The 18,223-nt window shown below is 42.7% G+C and overlaps 2 protein-coding genes and 1 long non-coding RNA gene across 4 annotated transcripts in view; 2 read left to right on the forward strand and 1 right to left on the reverse strand.

Moving 5' to 3' along the window:
• The window catches only part of PCCA (propionyl-CoA carboxylase subunit alpha), a 223,243-nt gene that overhangs the window by 174,889 nt on the left and 30,131 nt on the right, over nucleotides 1-18,223 (forward strand). The gene's annotated exons all lie outside the window — the stretch shown is intronic.
• Nucleotides 1-18,223, reverse strand: part of GGACT (gamma-glutamylamine cyclotransferase) — a 69,023-nt gene that overhangs the window by 2,512 nt on the left and 48,288 nt on the right. For both annotated transcript variants that reach the window (XR_014547255.1, XR_014547256.1), the window contains exons 4-6: nucleotides 9,252-9,647; nucleotides 7,655-7,789; nucleotides 5,031-5,140 (exon numbers count right to left, since the gene is read on the reverse strand). The gene's annotated coding sequence lies outside the window, so the exon portion shown is untranslated. The remainder of the gene's footprint in view (nucleotides 1-5,030; nucleotides 5,141-7,654; nucleotides 7,790-9,251; nucleotides 9,648-18,223) is intronic.
• Nucleotides 5,127-8,010, forward strand: LOC310761387. Its single transcript, XR_014547456.1, has 2 exons — nucleotides 5,127-6,872; nucleotides 6,955-8,010. It is a non-coding gene; the product is annotated as an uncharacterized lncRNA (long non-coding RNA).

Below are 18,223 nucleotides of genomic sequence, written 5' to 3' on the forward strand. Positions count from 1 at the left end.
TGCTTGCAAAAACCATTGAGCATGCAAGATTGTAAATCCGCTATGTCATCATTTAGAACATGGTTCATTCACATTAAAACCTATGATTTTGAAGGGGCAACAAACTGTTTCCGGCAACTTTTCTGGTGCAAGATGTTTCTTTGTAGTTACGAGAAGCAGTTGTCCATCATCCTCTCTTTGGATCTAATTCACTATCTCCAAATGTTCTCCACCTCACACCTTGGGAATGTGTCCCCCACAAATGGTAATTTGCTGCCTTGACTTCTGGAGGTAGACATGGAAGGTCAAGCTCCTTTTTTCTCATATGTTTCATATCTCGGACTATCAAGGAGATTTTCCATCCTGTCCTGCTGACTGCTTCACTAGGTTCCCTTTTCTATGGTGTAAAAGTAGGGCTTGTGTCCCTGTAGCATTAGCAGTGATTGTCACATGTCTACTTTCTGCTAATTGTGATGCTATTTGCATAATGAGTACAGCAGCAACTTCTTCAGCATAGATCTCAGTGTAACTGTTGTTTTTCAGGTATCTCCCAGCTTTTCCTTGTGATGTTACCATAGTGCCACTTAATGTAGGTTCCATGCTGACCGAGCATGTTTTTGTATGTTCCTTCCTTTTGTCCATGGAATAAGGTAGAGGAGTCCTACCTTATCAACAACACACATTGTTCCCTCAGGTGTAGTCCATGTACTTGTAGTCTGAGTACAATTGGCAGTCAAGACTTCTGGAGTTTTCTCTAGAGTGGACTTACCACTCTTCCTCATAAGCTGTGCTTCTGAATGAAGCAAGACTGGTGGCAACATCCACAACCCACACTATAAGTATTCTTTCAATCCCTAAAACTGTCTGTCTTTTGAGAAAACCAAGTGCGTTCTCTATGAGAGCAAGTGTGTGCCCACTGGTGAGTTTCATTTGCAATGACAGCACCTTTCTTTGCAATAAAAGGTAAAGGTAAAGGGACCCCTGACCATTAGGTCCACTCGTGGCCGACTCTGGGGTTGCGGCGCTCATCTTGCTTTGCTGGCTTGGAGAACCGGCGTACAGCTTCTGGGTCATGTGGCCAGCAGGACTAAGCCGCTTCTGGCGAACCAGAGCAGCACACGGAAACGCCGTTTACCTTCCCACTGGAGGTACCTATCTATCTACTTGCACTTTGATGTGCTTTCGAACTGCTAGGTTGGCAGTAGCAGGGACCGAGCAATGGGAGCTCACCCCGTCATCAGGATTCGAGCTGCTGACCTTCTGATCGGCAAGTCCTGGGCTCTGTGGTTTTAAGCCACAGCGCCACCCGCGTCCCTAATAGGTTGCTGCAATTTCCTCATTTTCACACTGTTGGGGGGGGGGAGTGTACTAGTTGTCATATAGTGTTTTCCCCATAACCTCTGCTTTTTCAACTTTCATCCTCTCATCTCACTTCATTATCCTGCCAGAGATATTTACCCAGCCTTTCTGGCTGGGGTCCAGGAACGGGGAGGAAGACGGCAGTCAGTGATGCTTATTGTGAGGCTCTGTGGGTGTGTATGAGTGTACCTGTTGTCGGCTGTGAAGTGTAGGAGGGAGACGTATGTGCCTTTTGGAGCTAAGAAAGCTAATGCAGTCCTTTACCATCTCGTCACAAGAAGCATGGAACTGTGTATATTTGTGTCTTGCCTGCCAGGTTAGAATGCCTCAGTAGATTCAGTGGCAAAAGCTGCTGTTTTCACCAGTGTGGGTGAACAGGATCGAAGTGCCAAGTTTATTTTGGGATTAATATTTCCAACCCATTACCTAGATTCTAGTTCACTACAGCAAGTGTTGAGTAATACAAGAACAGCAAGTGTGTCATAAGTCTTGAAGAAAACGTAATGAGAGAATTCAAAGGAACTTAGTATTGGCAACTTGAGATTTCCACAGGAACATGACTAGATAATATTTATCCGCATCTAGAGTAAATGCCTTTTACTCTTAAGGAACACTAATAACAAACTGATTACAAAAGACCTTGGCTTGTATTCAACATAGCACTAAGGCTACAGTTCCACAAGGATTTTTGTTGCAGGCTGGAACCATCTCCTCTCTTCTCTACGCCCCCTAAATCTGTTCTGGGAGTTTCCTCAACCATCCAGACTGAATAGGGGGAACTGTGAGGAGCACATGTGGACGGAATTCCCATTGTGCCAAAGGGAATCCTCGGGTTGGCTTCCACTAGCAGGATGGGGTACTGGAATGCATCCCCTAAAGTTTAATGTTCCTCCTTTGCAATGCAAGTTTGTTATGGAATATAGTTTAAGTGATCTGCATTTGCTTCAAGACCCTTTTATCCCTGAGATACTGCTGCAGAACGATGCAGGGATTGTTTTTTGCTTATTGCAGTTTTCTAATAATTGAATCTTCGAAGATTAGAGGATCAGATACAATTGAAAGCAGCAGAAGAGTAAAGGTCAGATGGGGAAATGGGGTGCAGCCAGCACACATGACCCCCCTCCGTAGTATTTGTCCTCATGTGTTCTAAGTAAAGGACCCCTGACCATTAGGTCCAGTCGTGACCGACTCTGGGGTTGCGGCGCTCATCTCGCTTTATTGGCCGAGGGAGCCGGTGTACAGCTTCCGGGTCATGTGGCCAGCATGACTAAGCCGCTTCTGGCGAACCAGAGCAGCGCGCGGAAACGCCGCTTACCTTTCCGCCGGAGCGGTACCTGTTTATCTACTTGCACTTTGACGTGCTTTCGAACTGCTAGGTTGGCAGGAGCAGGGACCGAGTAACGGGAGCTCACCCCATTGCGGGGATTCGAACCGCCGACCTTCTGATTGGCAAGTCCTAGTCTCTGTGGTTTAACCCACAGTGCCACCCGCATCCCTCATGTGTTCTACTGAGTTGTAATTGTTAACCTCTGTGTTCATCAGCCAAATTACCCAGTAAAGGGAAGGATCACACTCAAGTTCCTTTCTATGCATGTAGGCGAAGTGAGGGAGTTAGAGGGAGACCGTAGGTTGTAGTGCTGGCCTGCATAGTTGAGACCCACAGAATGGAAAGCTGAGCACCCACTGTGTAATGTGCAGATTGCCCAGTGCTGGACACCTTCAGAGTTATTATAGGCTCATAGGCACCGCAAAACTAGCAGGGTTGGTGGCAGCCATGCACGGCTGATGGATAGTTTAACTCAGTGTATCAGAAATTGTACAGGTGCTTTTTAAGGAGGGTCTTCTATAATAAAAGCTACACATGCTTCTCACCGCAGATTTGAACTATGTAATGGTGTGCCATTTCCTACAATTTGGTTTGATGGACTTTTACACCAGATCACCGAGCTGCTGTTTAGCTTGGCAGATCTCATAGCCTTGTTAGCTGAGCAAACAGGTAGTGGGAAAGCCAATGTATTGTTTGTTTTGAGTTGGCGTGAAACCAGGAAAACATAGAAAAGCTGTATGGCATGGTTCCTGGACTAATTTTCTGATGTCACACAATTAGTGTTGCAGTTTCAGAGCTTTTCTATAGCCAATTACCTAGGGGGGTAGAATGTATTGTATGCTGCGCAAGTACGACACCTTTCAACTCCAACAAAACTGCAGGAGTTGATCAGCAGTGTTAAATACCTGATTTTACACTTGTATGGAAATTGAACCAGTATGTTAATTTCTGCAGCTTTAAATACAGTAGAATGGACTCATTAGTAAGCTAAGGGCCTTTCCCCCTTTCATCAATTGCTCTTATTGCTCCCTGATTTTTTTTTTAAGGGCTCTGGGGCAAAATATTTGTGAATCTGTGCATGCACACTCTGTTCTCATTTATTGAAGTATTAAACTTGGAAGGGTTAGCTCAGAACTGTTTTTGTTTGGCGAGGTGTGGAGATTTTCTCTTGTGATGTGTATAAAATTCTGAATTTCAAGCAATTTTTGGTTTAGAAGTGGTCCTCTTCCCTACCCCCCCCCCAACTTCTTATTTTATAGTGAGTTAAGGGCTCCATAGCAGCTCAGGACTGACACAGATGGTAAACATTTTTACTGCAGAACACCAGCGGTGAGCAGCATATCACAGAGTTAGAGCTCTCAGCACTGTGCTTGCTCAGCTGTGCATAATCACGCTTGTTCCCTTCTCTCAGGTTTCTAGCCAACTCAGAGAAACTCAGCTAAGCGATTCAATCCAATCCTACCGACATCACAAAGCTGTCGTTTAGTTCCCATAGATGCTGGAGCTAGAAGCTCTGTTGCTAGAGTTACAGAGAACATAGATGATTTTTACAGCATTGTGTGACTGCTTGAAAAATACTTCCTCGTCCTCTCTGTAGCCCACTCAGAAAGTCAAAGGCCTTCACAGATTTGTAGAGTTGGAAGGGACCACAGGGGTTATCCAGCCCCTGCAATGTAGGAATCTTTCACCCAGAGCCACAACCCTGAGATTAAGAGTCACATGCATGACCCATGCATGCAGCTACCCTTGGCTCCTTTGAGAGGAAGAGCAGGATATAAGCCTCTGCCACGAAATAAGATCACCAGTGACTGAACTAGAGAAATGATGAAGCCACATCTTTTGGGGCTGAAATTAAGTACCCTTAATGCCTTTGTCCTGGGCCTGTGATTTCCCCATGTTCTTAATAGATTAGTTTTCTGTGGAGCAAGTAGTGAAGGTTTTGAACACCTTTAAGTCTTCCCAGAAATTTCCTATTGCCATCATACGGTTACCAGGTTGGGTTTTATGGTTCCACCTGGTGGATGAGGGCAGAAGTAGACTTTTGGGACATAGGTGTCTCTCTACTCAGTTTTGCTTATGCCTCCCACGAAGCAGTCACACAAGCACCCACTTTTCTTTGTTTTGGGCTTGTTAAAATTTCCTTTATACTCTGTTCTTTACCCTCTCTCACTTCCCTCTTTAGCGGTCGCCTTCCTCTAACCCTTTCCCACCCTTCACAGATCCTTCTGACTTTTCCCCTTCCTTAACTCAGTCTTTAAAAATACCTTCAAACATACGAACTTTTAAAAGTCTTCCCTCTTTCCTTCTCATTTCCCTCTCCCTATTGACACTTCAGGAAGGAGGTGCTTGAATTGACGCAGCCCACCTGTGGTCATATGGACTGTGTCTGAGCGCTTCTGTGACTAATTGAGCCCCTGGCTTGTGGCCTTCGATAAGGCCTGTCCTCCCATGTGCCCCTTGGTAGCTTGCAAGGCCCTGTGGAAGAGAAAGCGCCTGAAGCAGGTCACTCCACATACCCACATTTGCACTGCCCCTTCTCTTGCATAGCAAGCCTAGCCCAGGGACCCAAGTGCACCTCTCCTCACAACTGATCAGATTTGGGGGTGGGGTGAGGACCCTGCCTGTCAGATCCCTGTAGTCTTCATTCTTCAGTATCTTCTGAAGAATTTATGGGGGCTCCCCTCCCACTTTGTCTCATCCACCAGTGCTCCATACCCTTTGCGGTGATGCCTGCCCTGGGGGGCTTCCAACTAACAGAGGACATCCTGAGACAGGAGGCCTTCCTGGGCTCCATTTCCTTAGAAGCAGCCTGATTCCCAGCAGGATGGAATACAACAGGTGCAGTAGGCCACATAGGCCTACTTCACATAGCCAGAAGAAACTATGCTCTCTTGATCCTTTCATATTGGCTATCATTGATCCTGGGGACCTGGGCAGTTCTCAGGCCTTACCTTCACCAGGGACTGACCCCTTTTCCATTCCTGAACTGGATGTAGGGGAATGGAGCCATGGATCTGTGGCAGAGCAGCAACCATCCCATCAACTCCTCCTGGGTGACCACTTTTTGCCATTACTGCCTTGCTCTGTAGTCTCCCTAACGGTGAATACTGCCCCATCAGAAACCGCTCCAGCACCATTTAAGGGGGCAGCGGTGCTCCCAGAACCGCAGACCTCCAGCAAATTCATACCAACTCCAGGCTGAACGAACCAACCCTATGCAATATAAGAAACTGCTAGCCCTGGTTAATAAATACTACACCCTGGATGCAGCATTTCTGAATCTTTTGAAGGACACCCATTTCTATACCAGTTTTGAGGTCTCTCCTGCCTAAGGATGGGGATGGCTAGCTAAACAACACCATAGAAAGGCACCAGGATTTCACTGTGCGATGAGTACATGAGACATTTGCCCTTGCCATCTGTGCAGCATGAACAGCTTCTGTCTTTACCAGGGAATCTCTTACTTGAATCAAGAGGTTCTAGTCACACACTGTGAAAAGAAGCGTCGCTGCAGATGATACCAACAGAACCAGTCATTTCAGAACTGTGGCCCTCAAGGCAGGTACCACAACTACCACCCAAACAAATATGGAACAAACCTCGTTATCTCTCCCACCCGCCCAATCCAACACGCACAACAGCAGCAGGGCAACAAATGCTCCATAGCCGAACCAGTGACACCAGAAAGTGGGGGTAGGCTTCAGTCCTTTCTCAGCACCTGGCAGGGGATGGCGACAGACCTCTGGATCCTCAAAATAATATTAGAGGTCAGCTGTTGGCCACATGAGCGTCGCCTAACTCCTATAATATGCCTTCTCATATTTTGTTGCAGCATTTGGCTGGAGGGTCATTCAATAGGTTCTCCTGTGTTACCTCTGACAGTTGCAGTTGGGATGTCCCAATTCAGTGACCCTATGGTACTCACCTGCAGGGTGGATTTCTCTTGCCATCATAGGGTCATTGGGGCCTCACTCTAATTTGGACTGCAATGCTTCAGTAGGTTGTCTTGTTGGTTTTTTCCTTACATATTGTGTTGAGACTCTGTGGACTGTTTGAGCTTGGCAAGTCCAAAAAACTGAGTGGGGAGACGGCTGTGTCCCAAAAGCCTACTTTTGCCTTCATTCACCAGGTGGAACCATACAGGCCAACCCAATAAGTACAAGAGAAATCTACCCTTCAGGTGAGTACCAGTTGTGTTTTGTAGTGTGTTTAGAATCATAGAATCATAGAGTTGGAAGAGACCGCAAGGGCCATCGAGTCCAACCTCCTGCCAAGCAGGAAACACCTAGTTTTAGTTAGTGGGTGTTTGTTAACTTCTTGAAACAGTGTTATATACCTGCTGTTATGGTGGAAGCTGCTGCATTTGATACAGAAGATGGGATTTCTAACCCACCTTTCATTGCAACATTAGTCAAGCTATGAATTAAGAATGTTTCTGTTTTCATTAACTTAAATAAGGCTTTTCTTTCAATAAACATTTTGATGTAAGTAGTAAGCTAAGGGGATTTCCATTTTAATACAAGCCTGTGACAATAGCAATAACATTCAGTTGTGTCATCAATCTCATTCTGATAGATTATTATAGTCAACTGAATGTAAGTTAGAATCCTGAGTCACATCCCCCCTTTAATAAAATGCAGTCCTTTCTTCTGGCACAATTAATTTTGCCATCTGCCTGGTGATAATCTATGTTCTACCATTTTCTGTTTTGGTTTACAATGCTGCTCAGGCTTTGTCTTAATGTCTCATTGCAGTTCTTGTGCAAAAGTACTGAAGTGCTCCCCCCCTTTTTTTTGTAACATGGAGAAGATCAAAAAATGTTATGCAGTTCCAACCTTATACTGTCAAATGTTTTCTGGGCTAACATTCTTACATTCTCTGTAAGGTATAACTAAAGCCTGACCGGGTTTATTTGAACAATGTAAAGTCAAAGAAATCAGCAGCAAAAACAAATACTTCTAATTCATGTACCTTTTCTTTGGTGTTTACCTTGGAGTTGGTGTCTTCCTCAGATAAAACAGTTTGATATTAAACAGTTCCTCTAATTTTACAGGGCTCTGTTTCTTTTTATGGCAACACACACTGTGCAGGAAGGTCATTATGCCGAGGGTAGGAGAAGAAAAGCTGTCAGCATAAAAGAGAAAGTTAACATTGCACATGTTGTCTTTGTTTATGGGGTTGCTGGAATGTGTTGAGATTCATTCCAAATGGGGGTTCGAAATAATTTGTTGCAAAGTGCTGGACAGCTACCTCACAGATTCCTTTACTATGAAAAGGCATTTCTCTTTGAAAGTATGGCTAGCATACATATTTGCCAAAAGGGTGTAGAATATTGATCTCTTTTTTTTTTTAAAGGAAAAAGTACTTCACAATTGCATCTGTTTATGTTTGTTCAACTGACTTGTTTCATACAGTTTAAGGGATATAGTAGTATTACATGTAACAAGGCCCAGCTGTAAAAACACAGGGGGCGAGAGGAAGATTCCAGGCCACTAATTCCTACCCTGTGAGGTTAGTTCTGCAAAAAGTGTTGCAAGGTAATGCTCCGGTCTGTGCACAATGTACTGATAATTTTTCTTATTTCCTGTTGGAACCTGTGACTGTTCTACAACTGGAGGTTGAGCTGATTTTCATTATGGGGTGGGGTGGTGATAGCCAAGCCTCCAGACATTTGTTGGGTGACATTTCACCTACCAAAACGTAAACATGTGGAACTAATTGAACATTGATGGATCCTAAGTATTCTTACTAGAATGTTTCTGCACAGGGACAAGGTGTTGGACTTAATGAGTTCAGCGTTTGGCAATTAAAAGGTAAATGGCAAGTAGAAGGAAGGTGACTAGCCAGGAAGTATTAGCCATGAAAAACAGATTCTTCAAACAACTGAAGCACCTGTTTGAGTCTATAACTGGGATGGGGAAATTTTGGCCCTCCAGCTGTTGTTGAACTCTGACACCCATCAGCCCCTGCCAGCATGTCCAATGATCGGGAATGATGGGAGTTGTAGTCCCGCAACATCTGGAGGGCCACAGGTTCTCCATTCCTGGTCTATTGGATGTTTTTCATATGTGTGAATCTGGAAATGGTTCCACCTTAGTGGCAGAGAATGCCTGTTTGAAAGTAGACAACCTTCAAGGAATCTCCAGCTGTTTCTGACTGAGGTGGTACATGATTTGCAATTTAATGTAGTGTACAATGGGCAAGACAGTCTTACATTCCTGCCATATCAGAAGCCAGCTCACATGGCCTTAAAGTCAGCACATCTTTGGGTTGTAAGTGCTCTTGAGCATGAAAAGGAAATGAAAGAAGTACAAACACCAAAGACTATACAGTGGTACCTCGGGATGCGAACGGGATCCGTTCCGGAGCCCTGTTCGCATCCTGAACAGAACGTAAGACGCGACAGCACGGGTCGCGTTTCGCCGTTTCCACACATGCGCATGATGTCATTTTGACTGACTGCGCATCCATGAGCGGTGAAACCCGGAAGTAACGTGCTCTGTTACTTCCGGGTCGCCACAGAGTGCAACCCGAAAGCGCTCAACCTGAAGCGTATTTATCCCAAGGTATGACTGTATATAGCAACCCAGCTTCTGTTCCTCCAGCATCCAAGGTAACATAACAAACTCCTTGGCATGGGTAGAGCCAATCCAGGCAGGCAGGCTACATTGATGTTGTGCATTGCACTGAACCTGGAGTGCAGCCTATAGAGAGACAAGAGAAACAGAGGGACAGGAATGAGTAATATTTGGCAGCGGCAGAACAGTCTCTGACCTTGGGTATTTGAGAGCAAATAACTGAGTGAGGGTGTTACTAGCAAGGCACTCTTCAACTGCCCTTGCTTTATTGGAGGGAAGCATGCAACAAATGAGTAAATACTTACAATCCCCAGGTATAATTCTGTATGATGTTCCATGTGGCCAGGCTGGGATTCTGCAAGGCAAGGCAATTCCTTATGAGTTTATTGATGAGGACTGTTATACTGATAGGTGGGTGAAGAAGGGTGGTTTTATGCAAGAGACAAGGGGGGGTGGGAAGAGAAAAGAAGAGAGAAATGTTTTTAATCAGCAGAATAAACAAATAAAATGTGACTACTAGTAAATTAAAGGTGTTAATAGTCACTTTTTAATTAAAATATGAAAAATGAAGTCATATTGAAATGATCTCACTGTGCTGTTATGTTATAGATACTACCTTTTCAATGAAGGCAATATTTATTTATTGCAGTTATATCCCAGTTGCTGGAAAAGCAGCACAATCACAATTGCTATTGTCGCTATGCTTCTGAAATAGTTAAACCTGTCACACACACACACACACACACACACAGAGAGAGAGAGAGAGAGAGAGAGAGAGAGAGAGAGAGAGAGAGAGTGAGTTTGGATCGATTATTCTTGTTAACATCAGAAGGAGCAGCTCACACAAGTTGCTCAGGAAAATAATTTGGGTGTCAGTGTCACAAATGAAAAAAACCCAACAAGGAAAAGGAAGCAATTCTCTCGCAACGGGACGTGGTGTAGAGAAGGATAACCTGCCTTCAAAGATTTTGTTTCGACTATTATGATGTTTAATAAATTGTTTGCTTCAAAGGCCTTTGCTACAACAAAATAAGCAGCCTTCCTGCTATTCTTGTTCGCTGGTTGCTATAAGTAGCTCATATCCTGTCCTCTCTGGTCTCAGGTGGCTTGCTTTTGTTTGTAAAACTGGAGCTGCTGTTTTAAAGAGCCCTTCCATGTCTTTAAATTATTAGCAAGTTCACAATGTGTTTCAAGAATCAATTGAACTTCTCATATAGAGGCTTGACATTTTGACTCATTATAAGGAACGGTGAACAGGATCTGCCCAGCAAATAGGGCCATCTCATCTAATCTAAAAATGGGGGGAGGGGGGAAGAACGATTGATTTTCCTGTAATATAAATGAGTTCCTCTTTCTGAGGGATTGTGAGCATGTGATAATAGAGGACACAAAGGTAAGCCAGTAGTTTTCAGTATGCTTTCAGACACTGCATCATGTTTAGAAAGTTAAAAACCCAGTTGGTTGGATCCAGACAGAGTAGTCACATTTATGTCCCATAGAAATCACTTCACAAATAAGTTGAATTACATTATCCATTTTAGCGTCCATTCACCCAGATTGGCAAGATCCTTCTTGAGCTACTCACAATTCCATTCTCTTCTTATCACTCTGAACAGTTTGGTGTCAATAGTAAATTGTACCACCCCACTGCTTACCCCTAACCCTAGGTCATTTATAGGAAGTTAAAAATAAAGGCTCAAGTACTGATATTTGGTACGCAGGTGGCGCTGTGGGTTAAACCACAGAGCCTAGGACTTGCCGATCAGAAGGTCGGTGGTTCAAATCCCCGAGACGGGGTGAGCTCCCGTTGCTCAGTCCCTGCTCCTGCCAACCTAGCAGTTTGAAAGCACGTCAAAGTGCAAGTAGATAAATAGTTACCGCTCCGGCGGGAAGGTAAACGGTGTTTCCGTGCACTGCTCTGGTTCGCCAGAAGCGGCTTAGTCATGCTGGCCAAATGACCCGGAAGCTGTACGCCGGCTCCCTCGGCCAATAAAGCAAGATGAGCGCCGCAACCCCAGAGTTGGCCACGACTGGACCTAATGGTCAGGGGTCCCTTTACCCTTTACCTTACTGATATTTGGTGGAGAAGCCCTCCAAACTCTAGGTTCTTCCTGTTGCCTTGTGCCTCCTGGTTCTGGCTGCTGTCTCAACCCAGCTCTCACCATTCTCTGAATAGGTGTAGAGCCAAGTTTATATTTACTAGATGTGGGGGAGCCTATTTTTAAAAAAGCAGGAGTGCTTGGTGTGTCTGTGTAGGAGTGCCTTTATATTGACATGAAGGCCACTTGAAATATTTTCCTTGAACTTGAACTTGTTTTATTCTGGATTGTTTTATTTGATGTTTTAATGTGTTGTAAACCACTTGGATATTTTTTCTTTAAAATATAAAGTAGTGTAGAAATGAAATATAGTAATACTAATAAAAATTTCAATGGGGGGGGCAAATAGTGCCTAGACCATCCAATGTGGCGACCACAACCTAGATTTAAGGTGCCATTCGGCAATTAGCTTATATAGCTAAGTTTCTAACACTGCAGGAAACACGATCCAAAACCATCTCTCAGAATGAGGAATTATTTGCTATGGTTTGGTTCCCAAAACCACACTCCCAGTGAGTGTGATTATGCAAATCTTGGTCATAACTAGATAAAATTATTCATTTCTATAGTAGTATCCAGATCCATTCAATAAATGATCAGTAGCATAGGATTACAAACTGTTGACAATAACATTTTTGTTAATTCTCTACTATTGATCGTTGGCTTTACATGGATACAACCCTATAAACATTTCTATATACTATTGTTAAATTTTGTGTAAACTTAGGAGTTGGAAAATCTATGGTCATCCATATGTTACTGAACTACAACTCCCATCATCCCTGACCATTGCCCATTCTTGTTGAGGCTGATGGGACTCGTATAAACGAACACTAATAGGCTTTCTGGTCCTGTTGTGTTGTGATTATGTTTGGTGTGACAAAAGGCTGCAAGTGTGTTGGGGTTTTCTTGTGCTTCACCGCCTGTACAGTGGTACCTCAGGTTACAGATGCTTCAGGTTATAGACTCCGCTAACCCAGAAATAGTACCTCGGGTTAAGAACTTTGCTTCAGGATGAGAACAGAAATCGTGCGGCGGCGGCGCAGCGGCAGCAGCGGGAGGCCCCATTAGCTAAAGTGGTGCTTCAGGTTAAGAACAGTTTCAGGTTAAGAACGGACCTCCAGAACGAATTAAGTTCTTATCCCGAGGTGCCACTGTACTAGAATACTTCCAGCAGAACCAGATTGTTCCCCACCCCAGAACGATGTGTAGCAGGCAAATAGACAAGAAGGTATCACTGTAATCCTATTCTCTTTAGGGGACATGCTGCAATGCAAAGGGTCAATGAACTTCATAGAAGGAGATTTTTGAGTGAAACTCAGTACTCACTTCAGTAACCATTCCTATTCTGCAAAGCATGTGTTTTTTGAATATTGATTGTGTTCATTTTCTGCTGCAAAATACATTAATTGATAACTACCTGCTGGTGTTGAATCAATCTTGTGTGAAGCCTGGAGACAGGTTTGTCAGGTAGGGTAAATAATATTGATCCCATCTTTAAACTAAGTGGAGCAGAGGATAAATTAATTGAGTTTGAGTAGTTATTTAATTATACTCTACTGATTATTTAAACGTCAGGAATTATTTGATATCATGAGGCAAGTTCAATCCACAAACAAAGTGTTTCAAGTTAGCTTTTTAAAACTCAGAGTAAACTTACTCTTTCTTGATAAGAGCAGTTTGCCACATCCATAGGATTTTGTGGCACTGCCAGCACTGCTATTGAGAGATAAAGTTCCTATGTGGGTCTCCTCTCTTGAAGTAGAGGACTCTTAAGAGGTAATTAAAGTGCTGCTTTGTCTTTTTAGGATTTTAGTGTACTATATGGTACTATTGTGTTTTAGTGTTGTTATATGGATATGGCAGGAATGGTTATCTTTTGTAAATCACTTAAAATTATTCCGGTATTACGTGGTATATAAATGTAAGAAATAAATAAGCAAAATATTCCTTGCATGCACATAGCCTATAATGATATATCGGGTTGTCATGACTTGCTCAAAGATCCTCTCCTAAACTGTGCAAGTAGCATGTGTTCATATGATAATAACTCCTAGCCTTCTCAACACTAAGATGATGGGTGTCAGGCCTCAAATTGTTATTGCTTCCTAGACTTATCAGTCAGCTGAACTGTGAAGGATGTGAAAATTGATAGCATTTCATTTATGTAAAATATTAATAAATATGCAGACAAATACATGTTAAAATGCCATACAGTAAAACAAATAATAAATGCATTAGAAAAGCATTAATGCATAAATCAGAACTGATTCTTGGCCTTATATTTTTGTTTGTTGGTTCAGAATACATAAACATATCTCATATTCAATTAAATACTGAAATGCCAGCCTTTTCCTTACTGCCCAACCTCCCAGACATTTCCAGTTTTGGTTGACCAAATCAATATCAGATGATCAGATGTAATTTTCTAATTACCTGGAGCAGGGAGGGGAAGATGACTCCCTGAAAATAGGTTGCCGCTCTGTGCACTGTGTTTGTCGCTGTGTTATACACTAAAATTAAGTCTAATTGGAAAACAAAAACAAAAATCTGACTCACTTCAAACAACAGCTGCAAAATATTGCCCTGAGGATGGAGGTTAACTCACTTGTGAAATAACGGCCAAAGCTCACACTCTTAATAACTGTTTTCTTTAGCCCTTGAGAAAACTCCATAATTTAATGTGAAATGCTTGGCAGAAAGAGCTTCAATTTAGAGACTGGCTCAGCAGGGAAGAAAAGAGTTGAAAACTCTCTTGTTACAAATGCACTTATATTTGCAACTTTATGTAATCTTCCCCCAAAAGTAAAAATTTTAAATGTTTGAGTTTGGTTCATAAATAATTGTGTGTGTATATATACATATACCATATTTTTCGCTCCATAGGATGCACTTTTTTCCTCCAAAAAAGTAAGGGGAAATGTCTGTGCGTCTTATGAAGTGAATGCTGCACAGAGGAGGGACAGCCGGGAGCCATGGCTCCCATCCGTCCCTCCTCCGTAGCTCACTTTAAAGCAGCAAAGCGGGAAAGGAGCCGCTTACACGGGTGTAAAGCAAGCACAGCAGGAGCTGTGTAATCCCTCCACCCCCGCGCTTGGCCGCCCCATTGGGATGGGTGCTCACACTGCCCCCTTGGGATAACACTTGTGTGGGCATTCTTGTGTACATTCTACATACAAGGATGATAAAGCAGAAAAGACTAGCATATAAGATTCCTTTTAAACCAGAGGTAGTAAAATATGCTAAGGAGCATGGAAACAGAGCAGCGGAGAGACATTTTGGGCCACCTCCAACTGGAAAAAATGGTGAGAGTGGAGGAAACAGGAGGATCAGCTGCAAAAAGCAGATAAAAGTAAGCACACTTTTCGTGGAAATGCTGCAAAGTGGCCACAGTTGGACGTGGCCATGAAAGAAACCACCGGAATAATGGCTTCTCAGTCTCTACAAAAATGATAATATATGAAGCCAAATGCACTGCTGTAGAGAAAGGGATTCACAATTTTACTGGATCACCATCGTGGTGCTACAGATTTATGAGGCGATCTGGCCTTGCTATGTGCACCAAAAATAGAATTGCACAAAAAAATGCCAGAAGAATATGAATCTAAGATTCTATCTTTTCATAAATTTGTAATTGATGCTAGGAAGAGAAATGGATTTGAAATTGGCCAGATTGGGAATATGGATGAGGTCCTGCTAACCTTTGGTGTGCCATCTAATAGGACTGTTGATCTGAAAGGTGCCAAAACTATTGCTGTGAAAACCTCCGTACATGAGAAAACCCATTACACGATTGTGTTGTCTTGCTGTGCAGACGGCACCAAATTGCCACCCATGTTAATTTTCAAAAGGAAAACATTTCCAAAAGAAGTGATTCCAAGAGGAGTTGTACATGTTCATGAGAAAGGATGGATGGACGAAAACGGAATAAGAGTATGGGTTGAAAAAGTGTGGTCCTGGAGGTTTTTTTTAAAAAAAACCTGCCTTATTAGTACTTGACCAGTTTAGAGCACATATTAGCGAAACTACAAAAAAGTGCTTTAAAGAAGTGAAGACTCATCTAGCTGTAATTCCTGGAGGTCTTACCAGCCAGTTGCACCCTCTAGATGTTTCCATCAACAAGCCATTTAAGGTCTTTTTTGCGAGAAGAGTGGAACAAATGGATGGCTGCTGGTAATCATGATCTGACACCTACTGGACGAATGAAGAGGCCCACTATCACTCAAGTTTGTGAATGGGTGAAAGCATCATGGCACTCGGTGAAGGAGGAAATCATTATACAGTCATTCAAAAAATGTGGCATTTTGCTTTGGATGGAAACAACGATGGTATCTTATATGAAGATAGCGAAGAAAGTGATGTCAGTGATTGTGAGCAACTGAGCTTCATAAATTCTCACTCTAGCACTGATGAGTTCTTGGGGTTCACAGAAGAGTAGAAGAGAGCTTGAACCTTAAAGTCTCTCTTCGTTTGTTAATGACAGTGATGATGGTTCTTAATGCCACTGTTGACTGCTGTTCACTTTACGTGGTTGAAATATTATGCTGATATACCGGTAGTTTATTAAATAGTTTAGTACAACATTTGATTCAGAATATTTTTTTCTTGTTTTCCTCCTCTAAAAACTAGGTGTGTCTTATGGTCGGGTGCGTCTTATGGAGCAAAAAATATGGTAGATTAAGCAAGGAACAACTTGCAGTAGCCATGCGATGTAACGGTCAACAGAAATTTCTCCCATGTTGCATATGCATCTTTGATGATCCAACTATGAAAGCTCTGCCTATTCTTAATAAGAGAGTTTAGGTTCACTGGTTCATTTCAAGCAAAACATCTGAATTCTCTAATATACTCCTGTGTAATTGGCTGTTATTGCTGTTGCTTCATGTAAAACCATTGTGCAGCAACGATATTCAAAAGTATATAGCAAATTTTCACTTTTCTGATGATAATTAGAAATAGAAGCAAAAAAACCCATCTTGCTGCTAAAGTACTAAAGAGAATGCTAACCAGATTCAAGCTGAGACTCAAGTTTTGCCTGTACATTTTGTCTTCATTGGCAGGGTGCAGCCTATTTTCCTGTGCTACATAAAGGCTTGGCACGCTGTACTCTCATCTGACCTACCCCGTGTATCATTTTTTGTAATGCCATTTTTAAATCTGCCAAAGTGTTTTACAGTTTTTTATCAACTTTTATCCAGTGTCTCATAGTACATTTTATATTTCATAGCCAAGTGATTTGTACAGTACATTTTTTGTGTTATTGTTGGGTTGTTGTTTTTTGCAGAATTGAGTCTGTATTATCTGGTCATAGCCAATTCACATGATCTTGGTCATAAGGTTTGTTGGAGGTGGTGCATTAACATATCACCATGAGTTATCTGAGGCAAATTCATTATATCTGTTCACTTGTGCATGCCATGCCAGCTGGTCTTCATCTTCCTTCCAGAGGCGTATGGTGTCCTGCCCTTCCCCAACCAGGAATTACTGCAAGGGCAGACTTTAGTCTTTCAAATTCCAGTGGTGCCCTATGCAAGGCCAAAATTTGGTGCCCATCCCGCCTCTCACCTTCCATTCCGCTCAATTCACACGTCATAGTTGTGACGCCCTGTGGTGCCCCCTAGGCTCGGAGCACAGTGTGGTGGAACCAGTTGCACTGCCCTAAATCCGCCTCTGATTATTGGCATCTGACAGCTAGTTTAGAACAGCCCTGGTATATTTGTATATGCACTGTACTATATGCCTTCCTTGCACAATTAATTCATCATGAAAAGGGGGTGAGTAGCTCACACAAGCTGGGAATGCACAATTTGCATTGGAAGGTTGTGTTTCCCGGGGTGTGTGTGGGAGGAGTGAAGGACGTACAAGCCTCCGGGTCACCCTCTCGTACCCCACAGTGTGTGTAACCTGTGTCAGGGTCCTGCATGAGTCAGTACTTCCAAATTTGCCTTCCGATTAACTAATATATTTAGAATAAAACCTGTTAGAAGTTGGAATGTCTAATATTACTAATTACATTGGCAGGCTTATTTCGTGAAAAAGTTGTCCTCATTGACATTTTCTTTTATCAAACTAGAAAGAGAAACCCAGGTGTTTCATTCACAACCACTCTCCTCCATACATAGGCCCAGGAGCGATTAAAGTGATGAATTGTGTCAGCATAACATATTGACACTATCAATTGGATGTTATCAAACAGCTTAAACTAATGGAATGATTTACTTCATGTTTAACTGCCTTTTTCAATTAAAGGTAGCAAATGCTGTGGGACTTGAGCCTAAGTGAACAAACCATATATTTTCTCCTGTTAACACCAGCATCGCTGACATGCAAGTGATGGGAGTGTTACCCTATTGCTGCAGGCTGTAATGGGCTAGTTTAAATGGTCATGAGGGAAAAAAAGTGATTAATGATTAGGAACAGGGCTGTTACACAGCTTCACAGCTCTTTTTCCTCCACGCATTTCCATTCGTGTCAACTAGCTGCACACTTGGGAGGTGTTATTTCCAAGTAGTCAACATAGTTTATTTCTGCTGCTATTTGTTTCCATTTCATGAGTCCCTTTGGTTGTGCAGCTATAGCTTATGTTTCTTTGGAGTCGTCAGCTTTGCTAATGATAAAAGTGGATTATGTACCACTCTTTATTAGCATGGTGAACAAAACCTCAACCATTGCACTTGAGTGTCATGGTAGACACAGGAGGACTCCTTTCTTTATTGCATGTTGACCCTGGGACAGTGGGATACGTCTGGGAGGAGCTACTGAAATTAGTTGGGTATTAAACTGTTGTCTTGCAATAACAATAATTGCTACGCATCCATAAATTGCAGGTTCAGCATGTACAGCAATGCCCATTAGTGCTCTTTTGTTAATAAACTTCATAT

Source organism: Podarcis filfolensis, assembly GCF_964270895.1.
Source record: "Podarcis filfolensis genome assembly, chromosome: 4".
Taxonomy (NCBI): domain Eukaryota; kingdom Metazoa; phylum Chordata; class Lepidosauria; order Squamata; family Lacertidae; genus Podarcis; species Podarcis filfolensis.